The sequence below is a fragment of the Sander lucioperca genome, chromosome 16 (genome assembly GCF_008315115.2).
Source record: "Sander lucioperca isolate FBNREF2018 chromosome 16, SLUC_FBN_1.2, whole genome shotgun sequence".
NCBI classification, from domain to species: domain Eukaryota; kingdom Metazoa; phylum Chordata; class Actinopteri; order Perciformes; family Percidae; genus Sander; species Sander lucioperca.
Window position 1 is genome coordinate 25882569 of NC_050188.1, and position 25232 is coordinate 25907800.

Sequence of the window (25232 nt, forward strand, 5' to 3'; positions counted from 1 at the left end):
GTAGCCCCCGACAACCCGGGAAGCGAAAGTGGGACCCAAAGCGTAACGGTGAGGAGGCAAACGTCAGTAAATATCGACATGTGTGAGCCGCAAGGTCTGTGGTACGTTGCCGTTGCAAATATCCCATTAACATTATTTGAGTATAAGGGCCGAAAATGGTCTACGTTGGCTACAACGCCCCTTAATGGCCAATCTTCTTAAAATGTGTGGAGGACCCCCAGAGGGTCATGGCAAACTAGGACCTAAAGTTTCGTGTTGGTAGCATTTATTTTGGTTGAGATATGTCAAAGTTGGCGTTTTCATAGTTACCTACAAAAATTTGTTTGCGCATAATTTGCGCAATTTTTGTCTAATAAAAATTCTATCAAATTGAAAATATATTAATTATTTATAAAATCAAAGGATGAGTTTTTTGAGAAAATAAGCTTTGTGTTATGTGTAGGGGGGTTAGCTGAGGTCATCAGAAGTATTTTGACATGAATAGATGATCAAAATGGCAAGCCGCATAATAGATTTTTCGAATGTGTCGAATATCCAATGTCCAATATAAAACCAACTTTACCACGGCTGGCCAGGACTCGTGTGAAAAAGCCTCCCTCGTCACTGTGGTAAAGTGTATAGAATGGTCATCCTTCAGCCAAGGGTCATGGGAAGAGGGAGAGGCTTAACCTGGAATGCCCCCTTGTCCTGTGTGAGCTTTGTGTAATGGAAAATATACAGGGCCACCGGGCAAGCAGCCATGTTACTGTCGAGGAAGGGTGATACAGATGCAGAAAGGGCAGGGGACCAACTGTGTTTTCAGTCAATCAACGAGGAGCATCATTTTACTGTTACTGATAGATGTAGAAAGTATAATGGTGAAAAATAGATTATACATTAATATGAAAAGCTTCTTCCTTTCTGAATGTGGTTTTAAGTTTATGCACAGCTCTAACAGTGGCAAGGGTATTAAAGATTGGCATAAATAACTCCCCATTTGAAATATTGTTTTGAGGTTGTTGGACACAGCTGAGCATGCTGGAGATCTGCCACACAATTACAACACGTAACACTTTTACCGCCATTTTCCTTGGCTGGATTACTGGGAGGCGGTGTTATCTTATTAATATTGTTTGTTTGGAGTGTTTGCATTTGTGTGTGTTTTTTACCCCAAATACCTTTACCAGTGTGTGGTGGCTACCTCGCTACTGCGCATGTGGAGTCCACACAGGCTGTCTGCACACCTCACACAGAGAGAAGAGGCTCAACATCGAAACTCTAGTGGATGCCTCACTGCTCAGGTGGCTGTGTAGCTGAGCTTATCCAATGAGTGTCCAATGAAAGATCCTTTCTGGTTTGAAAACGCGTCAAAACCATCTCAGAACGAGTGATGACAGATTGACCCACCTTGTGCCATGGAAGGTGGGTGCTACGGGTGCTGCAGCACCATAGACAGTAAAAATAGTGGACGTAGCATCCGTGATGTCACCCATTGGTTTGTGGACTGCTGTTTTGAGCCTTGAGTTTGGTGATACGGGTCGCCATCTTGTTTTTTTGCAACCGGATGTAACAATTTTTGAGGAGAGGGTGGAGCTGGGGAGGATTCGCAGCTAAGCCAGTGTTGTTTATGGTTGCAATTGCGTTGTGCTAAGCTAAACGCTAAAGAGGGACAGTTGATTTTCGTTTACTCGTTATTATCACATTCATTTTGACAGCTCTAATATATATAGACCTGACAAACTATATAGTGTTTTTTTATTTTTTTCCTTTCAGTTTTAGGATCCTACAGAATTATGTCAATGTCCTTTTGGAAGTAAAAGGCCCATTACAGTGCATTGAGACACCAGCTCTGCTGAGCATGTGAATGTGGCGTCAGATATAAGTGAGGCTGTCTCTGAGGAGGGACGATCACAGGCAACTGACAAATATTTCTGCTGATCCACTTAACTGGGCCTGTCAACAAACAGTATCACACGAGACACATCTGCAGGGAGCTATATAAGGGGCTTTCCGACCAGATAGTACTTGTACTTTTTACAGGAAAAGTACACTTCTAAGCAGTTCTAAGACCTACTCTCCCCCAAAATCTTTTTTTCCGTTTGCATTCCCACTGGCCAAGTGGCCATAGGGACTGGTAGGAGGGGTAAGGGAGTGACGCGAGCACGGCAACGGTCTTTATAGCGTTAAAATCAGAAAACAAATACATCAAAAAAAGTATGAGCTAAATACTAAATCTAATGTATATAGCATATTTGTCATAATTTAAACAAGTCTCCCGAAGAGAAAAGGGTATCTCTCTCTCCCCCGCCTCTGCCTGCTGCACTGTGGACGTGTGTGTGTGTGTGTGTGTGTGTGTGTGTGTGTGTGTGTGTGTGTGTGTGTGTGACGGCCGGAGAGCCACAGGACACGCTTGTGGAGTTTAACTCTGAAAAGACAGTTAACCACAGGTTCCCGTTAATCTCATGATGGACATGTGTTGTGATATTTAAACAAACGAACCATCAACGGCGAAATAAAAGCCTCTTATTTACGAGAGCGGTCTGAGAGACCTCCAGCTCACAGCGAGGTGTGTGTGTGTGTGTGTGTGTGTGTGTGTGTGTGTGAGAGCGGTCTGAGAGACCTCCAGCCTACAGCGAGGTCTCTGAGCCAGTCATGGCCGAGCGACGAGCTAGAGGCCGGGGCAGGCGCCTGCTGGCTGTCGCCTCACTTCATGGAACTCCGAAAACTTTGAAGCAAATTGTCAATTCGGCATCAATTTTCGCAAAAGATTGCCTATATTCGAAATCTAAACAGTTCATTTCTCGCCTAAAACGTTGTCAGAAGTGAATTTAATGATGAATAAGATGGTGAAAATTTTTAAAAATGTCCCGTTGTTAGTTAGTCTGCAAGTTCCGAGTTGGCAGTGGGCGTGACTTATAAGTTCGACCAATCAAGTACCCCTAGGAAAAGGGAAAAGACCTTGCTCTGAAGTAGGAGCTAAAAAAGTTTGCTACTGGGCCAGAGGAACTTAAAAATCCCCAAATTTTTCCTGTCGGAACACAACGAAAAAAAGTGTACTAGGAACGTTTAGTTCTAAGAACTGCAAAAAGCCCCTTATGATAGTGATGCTGGTCTCATCTTTTACACACCAAGACAACCGATAGCTCTTAGAACCTCGGAACTAGAGGACTGTATTGGGATTGTGATCCCGCGGATCCTGCAGGAGTGGGCGGTTTTAACGAGGCTGCGACTGGGAGCGGGAGGTCCAAATATAGACGACGGGTCCCGGGATTTAGGAGCGCTGCTCCTGATCAGTGCTGTAACCGTTAGGTCATAGTTGGGTCTCGCAGATCCATAGTTACATTCACCTCATGATCCGAAGCCTGGCACTTTGAAAATACTACATGACTTGACTGTAAACGTGAAAATGACCTGTTGACGTTGGGGATGTTAGGCACTATTTATCACATACACTTTACACCCATTTTATTTTCATCTGAGTCTCCTCCTCCTATAGGCACAATATCCAAGAATAATGTGTCTGATGTATCTGAAATTCATCTTAACTTGAACTGATTTAAAACTGTGATATTTTTATCAGATTCCACACAAACTAAATTAAGATTATATATATAGATATATACAACCCAGTCTCACTGCAGTTTGTGAAATGTTCTCGTAATTTAATCTATTGATTCGTGTACACGGACACGTTTATCTCAGTTTTTTTTGGGTTTTTTTTCGTGATGGTCAACACGTTTTTTTAAACTAATGCATTAAGGGGGCCCACTGAGGCTGTATATGTAGACTACCGGGCCCAGATTTTTGATCTACGCCACTGCAAATGCAGGTTTTGAATGTAAGCACAAAAACCACATTTACATGTTTTACATTAGGACTGGGCAATATATCGATAATATATTGATACTGTGATTTGAAACTAGATATCGTCTTAAATTTTGGATATCGTAATATCGTAATATGGTAAGTGCTGTCTTTTCCTGGATTTAAAGGCTGCGTTAGAGTCAAGTGATGTCATTTTCTTTACCAGACTATTCTAGCTGTTCTATTATTTTCCTTTACCCACATTGTCAATAAATCGACATTTCCAATGATTATTTATCAAAAATCTCATTGTGTAAATAACATTTGGTAAAGCATCAATAGTCAACACTACAATATCGACATCAAGGTATTTGGTCAAGATTATTGTGATATTTGATTTTCTCCATATCACCCAGCTCTATTTTACATACTGCCATAAATAAATATAAAAAGTCAGCGTTATAGGCATCAAGATGTCAAAGTACAGCAGAGGAGATTTTATTAGAATTTGGGAGATGAGGCATTCAAATGTTTACAATTCAGCTGGGATAAAAGAGAAATTGAAGGAAGGAGCAAAAGAAACAGAAATTGAACAATACAAATGATAAAACAGCAGCTTTAATAAAAAAGTTTCAGTTGTGATGTCAATTTTAAGAAACCCATATTGGCAGGACACCACGTCCCAGGGCCTGCCAGTCCACTGTATGTGGTCTGACTTCAGCGTTAGAGCTTTTGTAGAATGTAATGTGTAATGTAAACTAGAGCATGTGATCATTAAATACTTCAATAAAGAAATAGAGCAGAGCAGATCTTATTTATTTTTACAGCAGCGTTTTACAATAACTTCCCCTGTTCCTGACATTCAGATACAATATAGCCACGTTATGAGCTTCAAAGATCAAAAGATAGAAACAACAGGATTCTGCAGTTTTCCTCTCTACTAACATGTATACCTATGTGCTTGTGTATTTCAGTCACATTCAGGTGTCCAGTCCTTTCTTACAGCTGAGGAAATGGCCTTTGAAAGCCCAACCATCCATCTGAACAGTGTGTATTCAGCTGGAGGGGTGTGTGTGTTGTGGGGTTTGCTCAAGCTGATTAGTGACTGCTAATCTGATCCCCAGTCAGTGTGCGCTGTGAAGGGTGTAAACGGTGCGGTCGTCAGAGTGGAGGACAGGATATGGTGATAAGGGAAGAGGAGCCACACCCTGGCGGCCTCAGTTTCCTGAGAAGAGCCTGGCTGTCTGCCACCGCATGTGTTTTCACAACCTGACATGAACCTGACATTCACATGCCTACAAAAAGTCCTATATCAAAATACTATACACATTGGAGAAAATAAACTGTTTTGTCTGACGTGTTTTAGTTGCCAAAATATTACTAATCTTATATTAAAATCCAAGCACTACTCATCATGTTGTCCACCGTACATCATAATATCAATAATTTCAGTAAAAAACAAACAAAAAACCCTATCTCTGCTGGCCTCTACTCCAGTCTGTTGCCAGTGGGGAGAGGTCCTCGATGGCTACCCCAGCTTCGGAGTAGGCAACAGGAAAGCTGGATTCCTCAGAGCTGCTGCTGCAAGAACAAAATATTTGGGTTATGTGCGTTGTTCGTAAACGTATCTTTTTATGCATGTATGTTTTTTTATTTCATTTTTTTTTTTATCTCCTTTCGTTTTTCAAGAAAAGGTAGAGTAATTAATGTAGGGTGACCAGTTCCCGGTTTTCACTGTGACTGACAGACCCGAAATTGGAATGAAAGAACGAAAACATTGACCAAACGTATAGTCGTGCACCCTACACCCGCAGGCTCAAGACAGCCAGAGCAAGTGCTGCTCTGAGCTCAGAGATGTTCTAGAATGCCCATATTTTACAATGCTAAAATTACAGTTTATTTACATGAAGTATGATGGGTTTAGTGAATGCAATTTCGCGGACTTTTAATGTTTTAAAAAAGGATCTTACTCTTCAACAGAAAGGTCGACCTCCTTAGAAATCCTTTCCATAATATTGTCAGACACTTAGAATATTAATCTGAGCCTGTCAGCAGCAAAACAAGCTGGACAATTGTCCTATTAACTTACATTGTAGCTTGTTTCGCCGTTGCCGACTGCAGCGAACTTGTTTAATACTGGACCAATGTCAAAGGAAAATATTTCCTCAATAATAGTTTTAATTGTTTCCGATATTCAATGAGCTGTTGCAGAAACAAGCCCAGCGTGAAGCAATAAAGCAAAAGCTGTCAGATAAATGTAGTGCAGTAAATATTACAACATTTCCCTCTGAGGTGTAGTGGAGTAAAGTATGAAGTAGCAGCAGGGGCGATTCTAGGATTAGACCTTTAGGGGGGCTCAGCCCCTAATGAGAATGTGAAACGGATATACACTGTAAACCCCAATTCATCCATGACACAAAATTTTAATGTTACGTCCACACAAATGTTCAGGATTGTCAAAACAACATAAAAACTTTATGTTCATTTGACACAAAAAATCATCCCATGTGAGGTTGACATAATTTTTTTATGTTAAGTCAACAATTTTTGACTTTTGAGTTCATTCTACTTAAATGTATAACATCAACATCACATAATTAGTTCAAGGCCAATTAACAACACATATACTGTGCACTTAGCATATATTTTTTATAGTTAAGTAAACCTAAAAAATGGTTGTCAAAATATGTACTCAATGTTTTTATGTTCATATGACAAGCGGTCACTTTCATGTTCAACAAAATGAAAATATTGTGTTCACTTAACACAACAAAAACACATAATTACAACATAAGTTCCAGAGTTATGCTGAACACAAATATTTTGTGCTGTTTTACCATAAAACTGCCACAATGTTTTGTGTTTTTACCAGCGTATTATGTTTTAGTACACATAATTAAGTTTTAACTAGTCAAAGCAACGTTAAATTTAAAGGTTGAAAACAACTTCCATTTCTTTGTTTGTCTAACTTAAAATGTTTGAATAGAAAGGATACATACAATTTGTGTTATGTTTGATTTGATCGTACTGTAGTCAGATGCAATTGGTTCATTGGCTGGTCAATTCCCATGATGCAAGGCGGTAAATAGAGTTGTGTTAAAATTTGCTGAAAAGTATGCAGTTTGTTCGAAATACAAATGTAACTTTATGAATTCCGTTTATTAAACGTGTCTGCTTAGAATTTTTGTTGCCTGGTAATTGTCATTGTTGTGCTGATTTACATTTGTAACCATGAGTTAAGTGACTGTTACGTTTGATAAGAGCTGGAGTATTGCAGCATTAGACTTTGAGCAGTAATAGGCTTCTTTCAGCCATTAAGCTGCGGTGTGTCACTTCACTAGTGGTCTTTTTGTGTAAAGTGATGCAAGATCAGCGGCTTTAGAGGGGCCCCTATTTCGCATGGGGCCCTTGGGCGGCCACACCCAAACACTCATGCTACTTCCGCTATAGATGTGGTTATGTTGTTTTAGCTGTTTAATTGTTGTTTGTACATAAAATTAACAAGTTATGACACATCACTTTTTGTGTTTAATAAACATATAAATACACATTAAGTAACCTGATCATTCTGTTAATATAACGTAGAATAATATGTTAAGAAAACACTAATTATTTTGTTGCATGACTAAAAAAATTATGTTAAACTGACATACATTTCCTTTCAGATAACACTCATGTGACATTTATTTTATGTTTAGTGTACTCAAAACTTTAATGTTACCATACTGTACTAAATTAAAAGTTTTGAGTGCAAGCCGTTTCCAAAAACATTTTAGGTTGAGTTAGCATTACATTACATTACATGTCATTTAGCTGACGCTTTTATCCAAAGCAACTTACAATTGCTATATATGTCAGAGGTTGCACACCTCTGGAGCAACTAGGAGTTAAGTGTCTTGCTCAGGGACATATTGGTTGATGTATCGCAGTGGGAATCGAACCCAGATCTCCCACACCAAAGGCATGTGACATATCCACTGCGCCATCCCCACCCAGCGAACTTGCGAATTCGGATTTACAGTGTAGTGCATGCAAAAGTGTTAATCTGCACCATGAAATTACCAACTTCTTCACAACCGCACTCCTGCTCTCCCTCTGACAGACTGGCACAACCACGTCATACAGAATCTAAGCTTTCCAATGATATTAGCGCCAGTTGCTGTGACAAATGGTTTGTGAGAAAATTAACATTGAATTTACATGAAATGTTATCATATTTGCATTCTGCATAAATCTCTGCACACCCATTACTCTCTGTGAAATATCTCCCAAACTCTTCACTCAACACATGCATCGGTACAACAAGCGGTTCCCGGGGAATCCGGTTTTGTAATTGCAACAAAATTTCTACATGGTCTCCAACTTTGGGCCAAAATTATAATGTATTCTCATGTAAACTATTTATGTCAGCACAGACATTTTTGTAAATTGCTTAGCCAGTGTATCCCACCATAATGGCTATTATATTGTCAGATTCCAGACAATCCCACTTACTCATATATATATATCCCACTGTTGGGACCAGCAGTTGTGTTAAACCTGATTTTAATCAAAAAGGCCTCAGAGCATCTGTCTCTGAAAGACAAAAAAACCATGCGGTCTTTCAGACAAAGAGATTTTCGGCCTATATGGAAAATTCCAATCCATGTCTCCTCAGAAAAGAGGGTGAAGCCATTTCACGGCAACAACCAGCAAATCACACGTAGGTGTTACTGCACAAAATGGCCACAGGTCAGAGAACTCTGATCTCCCATTGGTTCCTGGGACCATAAAAAAGCATGGAGCCAGGTCAGGGGACCTGATCTATAAATAGCCTGAGCACCCACAAATCCCGGTCTTCCGTCTGCAACAGCCGTTGCTACAGGGAGCGTGCAAGCGCTTGTGCAAAATACTTCCATTTCTGGACAAAGTGGATTTATTCCTCGGTGTTCTGAAGAACACTACTGGATCCTGTAAAACATGCACCCCGTGTTTTCAAACTGCAGAAGAGAAAACGTTTCTCTACTAGAAAATCGGATAACAGTGGACACCGCTTTTCTTTTCCTCTCAACAAGTCGACTAGCTTTCCTCCTGTTGCTTTTGGAAGGGAAAGCTTTTCTCCGTGGCCGCTGACGAGCGACATGGGCCGTTCTGTTTTAATGTGGAAAGCTATGGACAGACACGAACGGACTGAACACACAGTAAGAAGGCTTAAAGCAGCCATATTATGCTCATTTTCAGGTTCATAATTGTATTTTAAGGTTGTACCAGAATAGGTTTACATGGTTTCATTTTCAAAAAACACCATATTTGTGTTGTACTGCAGTGCTCTCTCTCACTCAGATCCTCTTTTCAGCTGGTCTCTGTTTTAGCTACAGAGTGAGACCTCTTTTCTTCTTCTTCTTCTGTACTATCTTTGATTACACTTGCACATGCCGAGTAGCTCAGATGTAGATCATGTCAGCTAGCTAGCTCCATAGACAGTAAAAGAAAGGCTGTTTCTACAACTTCGGTCAGTTACAAGGCAGGATTAGCTGGGAGACTTCTAAATGAGGGCGCACATGGAAGTAGTTCTTTTGTAGATTATGGTGAACTTGTGTGTGTTGTAGCAGTGCTTTGCTATTGAGAACGAGGTAGCATGCTAGCGTTAGCATGCTAGGGTTAGCAGTAGCGTTAGCATGCTAACGCTAACGCTACGAGCTAATGGTTGCGGTTAGCCTGCTCGTTTCGGCTTGTGACGTCACAAGCCGTGCTGATTTTGACCAGCTCACCCAGAGACTGAAGGCAGGACACATTCAGAAACCGTATCTCACTCTAAACAGCATGGGTGGATTTTTTTCAAAGTTTGTATGTGTGTGGAAGCACCAGAGACACAACATAACACCCCAAATCCCAGAAAAAGTGTTTTTTTCATAATATGGGCACTTTAAGGTTTTCTGGGCAGAGGAATAGTGTGTTTTATTAATGTGTAAAGGCTAATGCTGCCACTTGTTTGCCATTAATGTGATTTGCGATTAATAATGTGCTATCGCTTGATTTATTAATCTGATCGGACAGGCAAATCCAATCTATTTTCTGTGAATGCACTCTGATCACGGTGCAGTGTTGATATGTTGTGTTGAATATTGCAGCTAGCTTGTTAGACTGTAATTGCTATCTACTAACTCCCCTTTCACGGAGTTTTAGTTATTGTATTGAGTGAGATAATCAGGTATTTTAAAGTGTCTTTCTTTCTCTAAGGGGCTTTCTTTCCTCTTTCACTAACTACTCTCTCACACATACACACACAAACACACACACACACACACACACACACACACACACACACGTACAGACATACACACGCCCAAGTGAACAGCTGGCCAAAAGCTAGTCACGTGCGTCGAATAGCTACACAGCTAGCACATAGCGAAGTAGTTTAGTGTGTGTCTACAACTGTGCTCCTCGGAGCGTCTTTTTGTCATCAACACGTTGGGTGGAGAGCTAACTAGCTAACTGGCTAGCTTAGCGACGTGGAGCTGAAGCGTAGCCCACCACCGCCCTCTTGAGGCTAAATAGCTTTTGTGCAGCTAACACATAGCTTAGCTTCAATGAGCTAACGGCTAATCTGGGCGTGACCGAGCAACCCCCGGGTTTCGTCACCCCCCCCCCTCCTCGCTCTCTCTCTCTCACACACACAAACACACACACACACACACACAGATCACATCACATGCTGGTTTTTTTTTGCTTTGTTTTGTTGTAGTTTGATTGATCGAAGGATTATTGATTGGCCATTGATACTTTTGAAGTTAATAAATTCTACTACATTTTAAATAGCAGTTGTCTGATTGTTTTGTGTATCTTGTTGTAATAATTGCTGGTTGTGCACAGGTCAGTGCTCGAATTCACTCTTCCCTTTGTTCCTTTAGAATATACCAGATAAATTAATCAAATTAATTCAGATCGGTATTTTAAAGGGAATACCACCTAAATGAGACTGTTTCACAGTTTGATTATTGGTCCCTGACTTCCAGGGTGGTGCCCTGTTTTAATTGTTTGTCATTTTGGTGGAGTTATGAATACACATATTCATAACTTTATTAATATTGATAAAACATCTTTGATAATTTGCCAATAATTAAATCTGTACCCTACGAATTCCCAACACCACTTACAAATATGAATATATATTTCTACTGGTATGCTTCCTAGTGACATTAATGCAAAAATATTAAGAAAAAACTATTAAATAGTTCAGGCTACAGCACAAATATTTCCATCCATAGATAAGAATAATCAAGTATAACCTCTGAATTTCTTTTCAAAGTGCACCAGATTGATGCATTTAAACATTAAAATAGACAACATTTTCTTACAGGGGAGCATGCCCATGGACCCCCCCTTGTGTCTTGTGTCCCAGTGCAGCTCTAGGTCTAGTGACCCCCCTGGGGCAGTGTCCCCGTTTTAAGTTTTACAAAGATAAAAACATTAACTTTTTTGGAGGTATTTATGCTTCTGAGCTGAAAATGTCCCCTGATTTTGTCTCAGAAATCTGGTCACCTTAATGTAAAGTAATGCCTACCATCCACTAGAAGACTCTGAAGAGACTCTGAACAGACTGCAGTCTGACACCATCTCACATCTAAAGACAATCATCTCACATCTAACGTTAAAGACTGTCATAATATCTAAAGACTGGGGATCTTGCAGGGTCACACATTGCAAAACTACAACTAGATTTGTTTTGAAAAATGTAACCAGGCTAGCTAGCTACCGTTAGTGTTAGCTGGTAACTTGAGGGAAAGTTTGCTGATTTTCTGTTCTGCCATACATGTAGATGAATGTCTCCAGTACCTGGAGGTCTGTGTTTATCTGCCGGTAAAACTCCCGTTGGATGACTCGCTTCAGAAGGGTTGAAAATCAGCAACTTTCCCTCTTTAGCACTTAGTTTAACACGCTGCCATGGCAACCATAACCGCTTCCTGTTTGGTGCTGGAGGGAGAGCACCCATTGGTTGCTGACAATGTTCACATGATTTACCTTCACTACCAAGACTTCAAACTTAGTTAATATCAAAACACGTTGGGTTTGTCGGAACATCAAGTAGGGAAAAAGACTGAGCAATAAAAAAAGCATCCGGAAAATGCAAGATATAATGAATACGTAAACTGAGGGCTATTTCAAAAAACCTAGATAGCAGATTAAGCCGGGATATCCCAGTTATCCTGGCTTTATTTAGCCTTGACTCAGTTTCATGAATCCAGAGACACCTAAGTTACCATGGAGATTTATTCTGTACAGCCCAACCAGGCTAACAGCCAGGATTTATTCATCCTGGAGCCTTTTCTGTTCACTCAGCAGTGGGTTTTTACCATATTAGGTTAGGGGTATTATTTTAACATTGTGACCGTTGTTACTGTTATATTACTCTATGAAAACTGCGGTTCATATTGTTGTTAGAAGTTTGATGAAGTTTGATGAATATATTATTACAGTTGATATGATTAGAAAAGGCTGATAAAGTTGCAAATGTGTTTTAAATGCAGTCAGAAATGGAAGGGCAATAAATCAAGTCCTATACACGTGGGTTTCTATAGTGGTTCTAACAACGGCAGACTGGTCACAGACCAATACATCTTTCATTATTTTAGTTGATGTTATTAATAGGCTTGTTTGAGATGAATTGTAGCCTGTAAAGTGAACGAGAGCAGGCGGTAGCCACAGAAGTCACAGAAAACACTGTGGTCCGATTCCGATTTAATCAAATGTTATCAGACCCATATATCAGCTCCTACAGTCTCCAGTTGTTTTAATTATGACAGAGTAGCTGTCACAATGCTCTACATGCGATCGGTTGCTGATTTTAATCAACAGACTGTAGATGATCTGTAATCTGATCAGATTTAGTCTCTCTGACTTCTACACATCACTATCAGACACACGTGGTTTGTACAGAATAAGCCTTTAAATCAGACTAATAGCAGTTAAAATCCCTCCAATTCAAAATCAATAAAAAGTTGATATAAAACGTTATCATGTTGAGTCGATTCTGAACCAATCAGCTGTTAGATCAGCTGAGAGGCAGGTGTTTCCCAGCATGCCCTGGGTCCGCCTGGGTCTTGTAGTCGGTGAAAAGCAACTGCGCTGCCTGGGTCTCAGAACTGCGGCTGCCTTGATCTCGTGAGGTCATCGTTGCTCACGTGTGCATGACGTCAGAGCAAGTCGGGATCAAGTCGGACACAAATCTACCCAGCATGCACTGGGCGGCGATCGCCGGTGATCGATTCTGCGCAGACCTGGCTCATCTCCAACGAGCCTATTGTTACATTCCATATACCATTCTGTGAGAACTCTGAACAAAGTCGTTCTCATCTGTTTTAGTTGTATCCTAAATTGCAACACTGTTTTTCTATCTGTGTGAACAAACCTTGAGACAATCCTTCTGCCCATCCCGACTCTCTTGTATCTTATTACAAGCTACTGAATGTAGCCATTGTTAGAAAAGATGGATATCCTTGTGTGTCTCATTAAACCTTTAGAACTTTGTGAACTGAACCCTGCTTCGTGTCACTTTGTTCTCCGGGATCTCACCACTGCTTTCAGAATGAACTCACAGAGATCAAGCCAGTCGATGACTGGATTGGAACCACTAAACAATCCTGATTGTTTCACAACAGTTGATATTTATTTCTTTTTGTATTCTTTAACAATAACGGATAATGTATTATTATTATTACTCTACCATGTGCATTGTATTTGGCATTCTCAGCACACATTTATGGAATGCCGTTTTATTCAGAATTAAATAAATGAATAAATACATAAATAAATGAATAAATACATGAATAAATAAATAAATATGCCTTTGAAATACATCATGAAATAAATAAATGAGGCAATAAATACATAAATAATTAAATAAATTTAATTATTTCATGGTACTTTTATTTCATAAGTCCACATTTATTTATTTCAAGAGACTTTTATTTCATAAGTCCACATTTATTTATTTCAAGAGACTTTTATTTCATAAGTCCACATTTATTTATTTCAAGAGACTTTTATTTCATAAATCCACATTTATTTATTTCAAGAGACTTTTATTTCATAATGCCACATTTATTTATTTCCGTGGACTTTTATTCCCTAATGCCACATTTATTTATTTCCGTGGACTTTTATTTCCTAATGCCACATTTATTTATTTCCGTGGACTTTTATTTCCTAATGCCACATTTATTTATTTCCGTGGACTTTTATTTCCTAATGCCACATTTATTTATTTCCGTGGACTTTTATTTCCTAATGCCACATTTATTTATTTCCCTCTCTATTTATTTCCAGTTCTTATATGCAAATCAGGGGGCGTGGTTATCTCTCACATTCAGAACAGAGCCGTGGGCAAAAAAAGGCTGGCGAAGTGAGAGAGCAACACGACCGTTTGCGGTGCTCTACCCAGCCCACAGTCACCTATTCTGGGGTAACTAGACCACCAACTAGCGCTGAACTGACAGAACACAACAAGAATTTGTTTGTTTGTCCCTAGACATTGTTGATGGGGTCGGCTCGGCCACTCCGGGTTGACACAACATTACCTGAGGCGTTGTTAAGTGAGCTAGCGGGCAAACAACTGCTCTAATTCACATTAAACTGAACATTTCCGTTGAAGATGAAGTGAGACAAGGTGAATGGGAATTCTTCTCGAAGAGAAACGGGTATCTAAGTTTCCATCAATTTTTCCACCAATCGAATTATCGGAAGTTCGGTAAAAAAACTCATGCGAATAAAGCTGGTGAAAGTGTGTTTCCATCAAACTGCTTTAAAGCGAATAAAAACCTGTTGCGTAATGACGTCACATGCTGTTTTGCGATCAAATTGGTATATCGAATTGATTTGAGACATTTTAAGGTGTTTCCATTCATTTTCGCACTGAATCAACAACATTCAAGATAACTTTTGCAAACAAAGTTTTGCTAGACAAAATGGATCATGCTATCTACCAACAAATGATCAATATTGCACAAGTTGTAATAGTGCTTATGTGCCAGCTGATAGCAACATATCAAGCTATAATAAGACAACAACGACGCTATCAACACATTGCTATGATGATGCAGATGCACGTAAATGCCCGACGACAGCGGAGGCGGACTGTGGTGTGGGAACGACAGCGCTCCAAACAGTTCTGGGAGATCGTGGTTCAGAGACACTTCACGGAAACCCTTTGGTTGAAGCATTTTCAGATGACCAAGACAACATTTGACCTGTTGTGTAATTGTTTTGGCCCGTCCCTTTTCCCAAATGTCGCAAGCTATCGCCCTCCGGTTCCAACCGAGAAGCTTATCGCCATTGCGCTCTACAAACTGGCTACATGCGAGTACAGAGTGGTAGGCGAAACGTTTGGAGTCAGCAAAACCACAGTGCACCGGTGTGTTTACGCCGTGTGCAATGCCATACGAACGGGGATGATGTGAAGGTATATATACCTACCTGGAGTGGATGAGGCGCATGATATCTCGCTGCGTAACTCCAGAGCGCAGTCACGTCCCGATTAGACCCCCTGCTGAAGGCTGCAGGGGGTCTAATCGGGACTAAGCAGGGGGTCTAATTTAGTCAATAGAAAGGGCTGGCCATCAATCGTACTACAGGCTGTGGTAGACGATCGTTGCATCATAAGGGACATTTGTGTCGGCACTCCCGGTAGTGCGTCTCCTCGTTCGTCCACTTCCATCTGTCTTTGTTGACCCCGCCATGTGTGCAAACAGAGCGGAAATACTGGGCGGAAATGAACTACAACTTCTTCTTCTTTGTTTTGTGGCGGGTTGCAACCATAAAATGACCTAAAACTTAATCGCAATTCATTATTTATTCGGCAAATAACGTTTTCATCAGCGTTTATCGCATAAGCCGTATATTGATCAAGATAAAATCCGATGAGACCGAACGCATTTCATTTGAGTCGATATTCATGAAATTCAATCGAATTTTACTGTTTCCATAAGGCATTTTTCATTCTATATCACTTAATTCGGATAAAAACGTGTGGATGAAAACATAGCTTCTCTCTCCCCCGCCTGTGCCTGCTGCGCTGTGGCCGTGTGTGTGTGTGTGTGTGTGTGTGTGTGCGCGCTGTGGCCGTGTGTGTGTGTGTATGTGTGTGTGTGTGTGTTTATGTGTGTCTGAGAGACCTCCAGAGACCTGTACTACGAAGCGAGATTTGGCGTTAACGAGCTAACTTCAGGTTCAACCCAGGGTTTTCTGTACTACGAAGGTGGATTAGTTGTTACCGGGTTCAATCGCCGTGGTAACTTATGCTGAACGCCTAACCTGGTCAGGAGCAGATTATGTTGGCGATTAGAGATCAACTGGTATGAAAGCACCGCCTACTGATCAATCAATACTCGACTGATAACGGCGTCACCGTTCTTAGACGATCAGCTGGAGCTCGGTGGGCGGAGAGAGAGAGAGGTGAGCTCATAAAAGTTAAAACATTTAGAGACCGACAACCCCGTTAACATTCCCTGATGGGTATCTTTACGAAAGATATAGATTTGAAGCGGAGGGAATTACATATAGGCTATTTGTCGGCTTCTTCAGCCGTGTGTTGCCAATGCGCAACGGTTGCGGTATGCGGTTTAAATTATGTTTTTATGTTTTTTTTAATTTTCTCTCACGATTGCGTACCACTGCTGGGGTTGCAACTGAAATAAAAGGCTAAAGCAACGACAGTTTATGGAAAGCAGAAGTGTAATTATGGTCAGATCTTGTGCCTGACTGATGGGGAAGTGACCAGTGTAGTCTAATGTAGGCTATTATAGCTGGTGTACTGTACTGTATATTGGCCAGAATCTGCCTTTGGGGGAGGAGGGGGGCATATCATAGTGGGGGGTCTGGGTGTCCTCCCCCAGGGAAGTTTTAAGCATAAACGACTTCATTTCCTGCATTCCGATACACTTTTATGCCCCAATTTATGGTGAAATACCTCCATTGAGCCTATGTGAAGAATAAAGCACAGACGACAATTCAAAATATATCAAACATATAATGGAAAGTATGTTGTTACGTGTCATTGGGCATTTTTAAGTGAGTATATGGAAATCCTGGAGCTTACTATCACGTAGACTACACCACTGGAACTGATATTGATAAGCTAAACGTTGTGATTTACACAAAACAGTGTCGGCTTTTTATGCCAGCTTTCCTTCCTGCATTTTGCCTGTAAAACCGTGTCTGTGTTCTTCATATTTATGTAGAGTTATAGTTTGCTCTTGTTATGTAAAATATGAGGCTCTGGTAGATGTTTGCGATTGGTCGTGGTGTGCAAACACCGCCTCTTTTATGTGAACGCGCGCGTCTCTAGATTGGGAAACCCTGGGTTGACTGAACTAGTTGATAACCAGCGTCGTGACACAGGTTATGGAGGACCGCGGTTGTTAGGTTTGGTGAAGACGGGTAACTGAAAGAAATCCAGGACATGTTGTTCTGGATTCGTAGTACAGGCCTCAGCTTGCAGCAGGTCGCGTCACCATATGGAGCTTCTCAACTCCGAAAACTTTGACGCAAATTATCAATTCGGCAACGATTTTCGCAAGACTGCCTATATTTGAAATCTAAACAGTTCATTTCTCGCCTAAAACGTTCTCAGAAGTGAATTTAGTGATGAATAAGATGGCGAAAATTGTTAAAATTGTCCCGTTGTTGGTCTGCCAAAGAAGTCCCATTCACCTTGTTCTGAATGTGAGAGATAACCACGCCCCCTGATTTGCATATAAGAACTGGAAATAAATAGAGAGGGAAATAAATAAATGTGGCATTAGGAAATAAAAGTCCACGGAAATAAATAAATGTGGACTTATGAAATAAAAGTCTCTTGAAATCAATAAATGTGGACTTATGAAATAAAAGTACCATGAAATAATTAAATTTATTTAATTATGTATTTATTGCCTCATTTATTTATTTCATGATGTATTTCAAAGGCATATTTATTTATTTATTTATTCATGTATTTATGTATTTATTCATTTATTTAATTCTGAATAAAACAGCATTCCATACACATTTAGTGGGAGGATTGTACAAAAATCTATCCTAATTGTACAATCCTCTCTAATAATAGTCTTAGTTCACTGGACCAGTAACTATATAGTTGAGGCTACTGTACATTCATGTAACAACAGAGAAAGGACACCCCAATGGTTTTTGACCTAATATTTTGCTGGGGGAAATAACTGATGAATATACTCTGTTACAGTCATGTTTACAGTGTGCATTAAATTTATTACTTAATTCTCTTAATCTAGTTTCTAAATTTCAGAGTCCAATTTCTTCAGTGTCTTTCTTCTCTATGTCCATATATACGAGGGAGCAAATCATACAATATGTAAAGAAGGACACTCGGCCTCTATAAAATAAAAAAGAAATAGTGAGAAAAGGCATGGCAGAAGTGGACCGACTGAATGCTAGTCTAAAAATATACATTTACAAACTACTGCTCTTAACTGAAACCATTTAAGGAGTAATTAGTCATTTACACCAACTAACTGTTGTACACTTTGCCTTAAAAACGAGTAGTGGAAGTTGATATGTTACTTAGGAAATTTATATTATAGCCCAGAGATCTTCAAAAGGGGGTCCGGGACCCTTAAGGGGTCCAGAGTTAATGCAGGGGGGGGGGGCCACCAAATTATTGTTTAATTATTTAAAAAATATTTATATATAAAAATAAACATGAGTCCAACATATTATAAGCAAGGATAAGTTGGCCTATTAGTGATTTTTGTTTTTATTTACCCAACATTGATGACAGGTAAGGTAGCTATCCATAGATACAGTTATTCTTACAGATTCACTACGGAACACACTGCTACATGTATGTTTAACATTAAAACATGATGTATAAATTAGTGCTGTCAAACGATTAAAATATTTAATCGCGAATAATCGCAATTAATCGCACATTTTTATCTATTCTAAATGTCCCTAGATTTCTCTTTGTCCCATTATTTTTTCTCATTTTAATGCTCTTATCAACATGGAAACGTGGATCGGCTTGCTTTGTGCAAATGTTTTTTTATTGAAAACAACATTGGCATACTGCATACTACAGCTGTGTGCTTGGCCATAGGCTGTTTGCTTGTCCATCAGCTGTCTGCTTGGCCATCAGCTGTGTGCTTGGCCATCAGCTGTCTGCTTGGCCATCAGCTGTGTGCTTGACCATCAGCTGTCTGCTTGGCCATCAGCTGTCTGCTTGACCATCAGCTGTCTGCTTGACCATCAAGTGGTATTTCAGACTGGACGTGCTGCGATGATAGCTCAGTTCACAACGACAGAACACACAGATCACTTTGGTCTTGTCAATGGAACCATTTGGCAACTTTTTAAAAGTAAACTTTCCATTTAGAATCTTATTGGCATCCATTTCAGCGTCTCACACTCGCCATCCACTCAAAACCTAAAAGGTTAGCCTACTACTCTTTGGCCGGCTCCAAGCCCAAACTAGTGTGTGCGGCGTGCCTGTTGTTTTGTTTCCGGTCTAGCTAGATCCGGTGTGGTGTTGTAGTTTTTCTAACCTTACTAGTTGTTGCAACAGAATGTGAAAAAACTACAAAGTTTGCTAGGCCAAAAAGAACGTTAATTTTGCGATAAAAAAAATTGACGCCGTTAAAATGGGTTTGCGTTAACGCCGTTAATAACGCGTTTAACTGACAGCACTAGTATAAATATATGAATATGCCAATAATTATTATTTTAATAGCTTAGTATTGTAGGCCCAGTTGAAATTGCAACTTAATTTTATACAATATATGTGGTAGGCTGTCCCTGATCTGTCTCTCTTTCAGTTAAGGGGTCCTTGGCCTAAAAAACATTAAAGACCCCTGCTTTAGCCCATATGAGAGAGAGGGAGAAACAGAGTGAGAGAGATTTATGCATCATATTCTAGCATTGTAGATTTTGTGGCTATCTTCCACTCACTTTTAAGGCAAAGAGTACAACCAGTAATTTGTGTAAATAATTAGTAGCCTAACTCCTTGAATGGTATAAATATGACGGTTTCAGTTCAGAGCAGTGGTCAGTACATGTATATGTTTAGTCTACTAACGCATTCAGTCGGCCAGCGAATGTCTGCCACGCATACTTCCATAAAGAGCTGCTGCTCACTCTGTGTAAAGAATGCACAATGTGTATTTTCCATTTTAGCATCAATAAATCTGTGATCGACCTCGCGGTCTGTTAAGGAAAGCCGTGAATGCGCATCTATCTGAATTACTTCAGCCTGGCTTGACCTAGTCTCTCCTCCTCAGCCTGGCTTGGCCGTCATGAAATGCACAAAGCCAGGATGCTCAGATTAGACTAGGTCAAGTCTCGCTTTACCGGTTATCCTGGATTTATAAATTCTGCTTTTGTGAAAAAGACCTCTGTACCGTAAGCAGTAAAACAGTAAATAAACAGACCGAAAGGTTGATTACACAATATTAACAGTATTGCACAGAGGAGTTATTGATATTTCAGAGTTAGGTGTAAACTGATGTAGATGATGATGAAACATATGAGTACATAGTCAGTTATGATGCGTGTGGTCTACTTGGAGAAGTGTTGATTATAAAGTCTGACAGCAGCAGGAAGGACGAGTGGCATCTCTCCTTCACACACCCCATGTCAGGCCCGCTGCCTCTGAGTAGCAGGTATCTGCTGTGTCTGTGGCCCTTTTCAAAACCACATACTATACTAGTGTAACAGGTTCTAAATAGGTTATGTTAAAATTCCTGCATAAAGGGGGGCAGCGCCGACTGCTGGCGTCAGCGCATCCAGAGCAGAACTTCTGATAACTGCTGTGGTAGGTCACATGTTAAATGGTGCAGCGCTATTATTAGTAATATGCATTAAAGCCCACCACACAATGTTTCATTTTACTGTATTTTTGTTGTTATGTAAATGAGAAATGAATGCTGTTTGTTTGGCGTCGAGTGAGTCATTCATTTCAGGCTCAGAGCTGAATGGTAATGTAGCTTATTTTGCTTTGCTTCTGATGCTACTCCTCCACTCTGACTTATTGTGTGTTTAGTAGTATCTGATTGCTCAAACCATGGCCCATGCACCTCCAACAACCCACCAGACGTTCTCTCTCTCTCTCTCTCTCTCTCTCTCTCTCTCTCCCTCCGTCTCTCTCTCTCTCCCTCCGTCTCTCTCTGTCTGTCTCTCTCTCTCTGTCTCTCTCTGTCTATCTCTCTCTCTCTCTCTGTCTGTCTGTCTCTCTCTCTCTGTCTCTCTGTCTGTCTCTCAATTCAATTTGCTTTATTGGCATGAACAAAGAAAACATGTTGTTGCCAAAGCAGTTTACAGAAAATACATATATAGTACATATCACATATTAAATACATACAGTAGGTGTCACATATATTCTATACAGTGTCATAAACATACAACATACTACATTACAAAACAATTACATAACACAATGTAATACTTAACAGTTTTGTACAATATAATGACTGTACAATCCTAAACCAATGTGTAATGTTGAGATCTTATAGTAGTGAGTCCCTCAGGCTGTGGCAGGCAGATCCATATTTAGCTGCCATTGGGGCTGCTGTCCCTTCTCCTAGGAGGACTACCAGCTTCTCTTCTGAAGTTAACATTGGGAAATTTACTATTTGTTAAGTGTAAGTCTCTTAGTGAAGAGAATTTTTCACAGTAGAGGAGGAAGTGTATCTCTGTTTCTATCTCACCTGTTGAGCAGTGAGCACATAACGCTCCTCTCTGGGCAGCCATGTCTGTCTGAGTCTTCCTGTCTCTACGGCCAGTTGGTGGTCACTGAGCCTGTCTCTCTCTCTCTCTGACCTGTCTGTCTGAGTCTTCCTGTCTCTACGGCCAGTTGGTGGTCACTGAGCCTGTCTCTCTCTCTCTCTGACCTGTCTGTCTGAGTCTTCCTGTCTCTACGGCCAGTTGGTGGTCACTGAGCCTGTCTCTCTCTCTCTCTGACCTGTCTGTCTGAGTCTTCCTGTCTCTACGGCCAGTTGGTGGTCACTGAGCCTGTATTTTTTTTTTTTTTTTTTTTTTTTTTATACCTTTATTTAACCAGGAGGTCCCATTGAGATTCAGAATCTCTTTTACAAGAGAGACCTGGCCAAGGTAGCAGCCAAATCACACAAGTGCATACATAACAAACACCAAATTACATTTTCACGATAAAAGAAATACAAAAAGTTAAAGTATTTAGTCAGGATCCGTCTCTGCTTTAGATCTCTGACAGTGTGCACATACTCAGCCAATTTATATTCTCTGTTAAGAGTCAAATAATAATGTAGTCTACTTTGTGTTTTTGTTTGACTTTTCCAATGTTCTAAATATTGATCTTTTGTATGATTCATAATCTGTTTAGTTCTGTTGTATTGTTTTGAACTAGTGCTAATGGGAGCCTCATTAGTTAGCTTCACCATCAGCTGACTGAGGGCACTGTTTTCAGGATTCAGCTCTTGGGTTTTTAGTGCTTTAAAATGAAGTGTGTCTTTTTGGCTTAAATTAAGATGTGTCTAAAATGTAATAGCTTGTTTCTGTATATTTAGCAGTAATGGAAAACGTCCCAGTTCTGCTCGACAGGCATTATTTGGGGTTTTCCTTTGAACGTTTAGAATTCTTCTACAGAATTCTGTGTGTAGGGTCTCTATCGGGTGTTTGTCCCAGGAGTCATGCTCCAATCTACTGAGTGGGCCCCAAACTTCACTTCCATAAAGTGCTATCGGTACAATTACACTATCAAATATTTTAGTCCAGATTCTAATTGGGATGTTAATGCTGAACAGCTTGGTTTTTAATGCATACATCGCCCTGCGTGCTTTTTCTTTAAGTGAATGTATGGCTTTATTGAAATTCCCTGATGCAGATATGGTCAGACCAAGGTAAGTATAATTTTGTGTGTCTTTAATTTGGGTGTTATTCAGAGTAAAATGGTATTTGGTTTCAAGACATCTGCCTTTTTTTTTGAAAGATCATAATTTGAGTTTTCTTGAAATTGACCTCCAATGCCCAGTTATGGCAGTATTGTTCCAGGATGGACAGGTTATGTTGAAGACCATCTCTGGTTGGAGACAACAAAATAAGGTCATCTGCATAAAGCAGGTATATAATCTCTGTGTCTAAGAGTGTGAGGTCTGGAGCTGCTGATCGGACCAACTGGTCTGCAAGTTCATTTATGTACAGGTTGAATAATGCAGGACTTATACAGCATCCTTGCTTCACACCGCATCCTTGGGTAAAATATTCTGTTCTTTGATTATTAATTTTCACAGCACATTGATTGTGCTTGTACATACATTTGATAAGGTCATATACCTTGCCACCTATTCCACTTTGAAGGATTTTGAAGAAAAGTCCTTCATGCCAAATGGAGTCAAAGGCTTTTTTAAAGTCGATGAAACAAGCAAATATTTTCCCTCCCTTTTTTTGGTGGACATGTTTGTTAATTAAAGTATGTAAGGTGTATATATGATCGGAGGTTCTGTAACTTGGAAGAAAGCCAATTTGGCATTTACTAAGTATGTTTTTTTCTTGAATAAAGGTTAGTATCCTTGAATTTAGGATACTACAGAATATTTTCCCAAGGTTGCTGTTGACACAGATCCCTCTGTAGTTGTTAGGGTCTGATTTATTTCCATTTTTGTGGATTGGGGTTCCAGACATCAGGAAAGCAGCCAGATGTCAGCACCATATTGAACAGTTTAACAATTGCAATTTGTAACTCGGGGGTACTGTTTTTCAGCATTTCATTTTTTATGCAATCTGTGCCACAAGCTTTTCTTGATTTAAGAGATTTCAGTTTGTCTGTTAACTCTTTTTGTGTAATTTGATAATCTAATGGATTTTGGTTAGTTTTGATGGCTGATTCAAGATTGTCTAATTTTGATTTAATATCAGTTTGGTTTATGTTCAGGTCTTCAGGTGGGATACTTTTGTAAAGGTCACTGAAGTATTTTTCCCAGATGTCTCCATCTTGTACTGCCAATTGTTGTGGCTTTGTGGTTTCTAAACTGTTCAACATGTCCCAGAACTGACCCTGGTTTACTGCGTTTTCAATCTCCTGAAGTGTTTGGTTGGTATAGTGGAATTTCTTTAGTCTTATGGTCTGTTTATATTGTTTCAGAGTTTCAAAGTATTCATGTTGTAGTGTTGGGTCATGTTGGTTTCTGTGTTTTTGGTTTGATAGCTGTCTTAAATGTTTCCTCATTTCTTTACATTCACTGTCAAACCATTTTTTATCAGAGTTTTTTTGTTCACTGTTATGGTGTTTTCCTTTTGTTTTCCCAAGTTTGGCATTTAATGCAGCGTTTTGGAAGATATGGGTAATGTCTTTTGTTGCTTTGTTAACGCCTTCAAATGTATTTTGATAATGGACTATGTTGAATGTGTTTATTGCATGTTTTATTTCATTTGAGTCAAAGTGTGTATACATTGTTCATTACTGTTTGGAGCCCATTTGTATGTCTGATTTAGATTGTACAGTTTACTGAGCTGTTTCTTAGTAGTATTTTTTTTCAAGTACATATTTATTTGGCTGTGATCTGAGAGGGGGGTTTGTGCTCGTACTGAATGAGGAGGGGTCCATGTCTGAGATGGCATAGTCAACTACACTTTTACCAAGAGCTGAACAGTAGGTAAAGCGTCCCAGACTGTCTCCTCTGAACCTCCCATTTAATATATACAGGCCTGAGGCTCTACAGAGATGCACTAACTCCTTCCCATTTTTATTTATTGTTTTGTCAGGGTTGTTCCTCATGACTGTGGTTATGGGGGTCAAAAGTGACTGGTTAAAAACGTGCTTATCTCCTGTGTGGTCTATACAGTCAGATTCTGAGCCTGTTCGTGCGTTGAAGTCCCCACACAGAAGTATTTTGCCTTGGGCTTGAAACTGACAAATCTCTGTCTGTAGAGAGCTGTAGAAGTCTTCGTCATGGTATGGGGACTCTGGTGGAGGGGTGTATATTGCACACAGATATAAATCTACGTCACAAATGCCTACGTCTTTATTAATTTTCAACCAAATGTGGTTTTTGTTTTGTTTGACCGTGCTGATGTGATTGGTGAGATCAGCTTTAAGCCAGATTAATATTCCTAATAGTCTCTGCCACGGTGTACTGTGCTCAGTTTAAAGCAGCCATATTATGCTAATTTTCAGGTTCATAATTGTATTTTAATGTTGTACCAGAATAGGTTTACATGGTTTAATTTTCAAAAAACACCATATTTTTGTTGTACTGCACCGCTCTCTCTCACTGCTGCAGATCCTCTTTTCAGCTGGTCTCTGTTTTAGCTACAGAGTGAGACCTCTTTTCTTCTTCTTCTTCTGTACTATCTTTGATTGCACTTGCACATGCCCAGTAGCTCAGATGTAGCTCATGTCAGCTAGCTAGCTCCATAGACAGTAAAAGAAAGGCTGTTTCTACAACTTCGGTCAGTTACAAGGCAGGATTAGCTGGGAGACTTCTAAATGA

At 39.9% G+C, this 25232-nt stretch overlaps 1 long non-coding RNA gene across 1 annotated transcript; it reads left to right on the forward strand.

Moving 5' to 3' along the window:
* The first annotated feature begins 13218 nt into the window (after positions 1-13218).
* LOC118493441 lies at positions 13219-24263 on the forward strand. The gene is made up of 3 exons (XR_004895396.1): positions 13219-13230; positions 14534-14536; positions 21958-24263. It is a non-coding gene; the product is annotated as an uncharacterized LOC118493441 (long non-coding RNA).
* Positions 24264-25232: the final 969 nt, after the last annotated feature.